Genomic DNA, 2,603 nt, shown 5'->3' with positions numbered 1-2,603 from the left:
GAAAGTGGGGCACCGAATAATTGATGCTTTTGAACTGTGGTGTTGGAGAAGACTCTTGAGAGTCCCTTGGACTGCAAGGAGATCCAACCAGTCCATTCTGAAGATCAGCCCTGGGATTTCTTTGGAAGGAATGATGCTAAAGCTGAAACTCCAGTACTTTGGCCACCTCATGAGAAGAGTTGACTCATTGGAAAAGACTCTGATGCTGGGAGGGATTGGGGGCAGGAGGAGAGGGGGATGACAGAAGATGAGATGGCTGGATGGCATCACTGACTCGATGGACATGAGTCTGGGTGAACTCCGGGAGTTGGTGATGGACAGGGAGGCCTGGCGTGCTGCAATTCATGGGTTTGTAAAGAGTCGGACACGACTGAGTGACTGAACTGAACTGATATGGCAATAAAATGGATAACCTGGAAGAAATGGACAAATTCTTAGAAAAGTTCAATCTTCTGAGACTGAACCAGGAAGAAATAGAAATCATAAAGAAATTAATTACACACTCTGAAATTGAAGCTGTGATAAAAAAATCTCCCCAAAAAACAAAAGCCCAGGACCAGATGGCTTCACAGGAGAATTCTATCAAACATTTAGAGAAGAGATAATGCCTATCCTTCTAAAACTTTCAAAAAATTGCAGAGGAAGGAACACTTCCAAACTCATTCTACAAGGCCACCATCACCCTGATACCAAAACCAGACAAAGACAACACACAAAAAGAAACTACATGCCAACATCACTGATGAACATAGATGCAAAAGTCCTCAACAAGATTTTAGCAAACAGAATTTAGCAACATATCAAAAAGCTCATACACCATCATCAAATTGGGTTTATTCCAGGAATGCAAGGATTCTTCAGGATACACAAACCAACCAATGTGATACACCATATTAACAAACTGAAAGATAAAAACCACATGATAATCTCAATAGATGTAGAAAAAGCCTTTGACAAAATTCAGCACCCATTTATGATTAAAACTCTTCCAAAAAATGTACATAGAAGGAACCTACTTCAATATTGTAAAGGCCATATATAAGTCTGCAGCAAACATCATTTTCAATGGTGAAAAACTGAAGGCATTCGCCCTATGTTCAGGAACAAGACAAGGGTGTCCACTTTCACCACTATTATTCAACATAGTTCTGAGAGTCCTAGCTACAGCAATCTGAGAAGAAAAATAAATAAAAGGAATCCAAATGAGAAAAGAAGTAAAGCTCTCACTGTTTGCAGATGACATGATACTCTACATAGAAAACCCTAAAGACAGTATCAGAAAATTACTAGAGCTAATCAGTGAATTTAGCAAAGTTGCAGGATACAAAATCAGTACACAGAAATCACTTGCATTTATATATACTAACAATGAAAAATCAGAAAGAGAAATTAAGGAATAAATCCCATTCACCATTGCAACAAAAAGAATTAAATATCTAGGAATAAACTTACCTAAGGAGACAAAAGAACTGTACACAGAAAATTATAAGACACTGATGAATGGAAAAGAAATGCAAAAAAGCAAAATGGCTGCCTGGGGAGGCCTTACAAATAGCTGTGAAAATAAGAGAAGTGAAAAGCAAAGGAGAATAGGAAAGATATAAGCATCTGAATGCAGAGTTCCAAAGAATAGCAAGAAGAGATAAGAAAGCCTTCCTCAGGGATCAATGCAAAGAAATAGAGGAAAACAACAGAATGGGAAAGACTAGAGATCTTTTCAAGAAAATTAGAGATACCAAGGGAACATTTCATGCAAAGATGGGCTCGATAAAAGACAGTAATGGTATGGACCTAAGAGAAGTGGAAGATATTAAGAAGAGGTATCAAGAATACACAGAAGCACTGTACAAAAAAGATCTTCATGACCCAGATAATCACGATGGTGTGACCACTCACCTAGAGCCATACATCCTGGAATGTGAAGCCAAGTGGGCCTTAGAAAGCATCACTACGAACAAAGCTAGTGGAGGTGATGGAATTCCAGGGGAGCTATTCCAAATCCTGAAAGATGATGCTGTGAAAGTGCTGCACTCAATATGCCAGCAAATTTGGAAAACTCAACAGTGGCCACAGGACTGGAAAAGGTCAGTTTTCATTCCAATCCCAAAGATGGGCAATGCCAAAGAATGCTCAAACTACCGCACAATTGCACACATCTCACACGCTAGTAAAGTCATGCTCAAAATTCTCCAAGTCAGGCTTCAGCAATATGTGAACCGTGAACTTCCAGATGTTCAAGCTGGTTTTAGAAAAGGCAGAGGAACGAGAGATCAAGTTGCCAACATCCACTGGATCATCACAAAAGCAAGAGAGTTCCAGAAAAACATCTATTTCTGCATTATTGACTATGCCAAAGCCTTTGGCTGTGTGGGTCACAATAAACTGTGGAAAATTCTAAAAGAGATGGGAATACCAGACCACCTGACCTGCCTCTTGAGAAATTTGTATGCAGGTCAGGAAGCAACAGTTAGAAGTGGACATGGAACAATAGACTGGTTCCAAATAGGAAAAGGAGTACGTCAAGGCTGTATATTGTCACCCTGCTTATTTAACTTATATGCAGAGTACATCATGAGAAACGCTGGGCTAGAAGAAGCACAAAC

This window comes from Bison bison, unplaced genomic scaffold, assembly GCF_000754665.1.
Source record: "Bison bison bison isolate TAMUID 2011002044 unplaced genomic scaffold, Bison_UMD1.0 scf7180017864364, whole genome shotgun sequence".
NCBI classification, from domain to species: domain Eukaryota; kingdom Metazoa; phylum Chordata; class Mammalia; order Artiodactyla; family Bovidae; genus Bison; species Bison bison.
The sequence above is the reverse complement of the archived record's forward strand: the minus strand, read 5'-3'. Positions refer to the sequence as shown.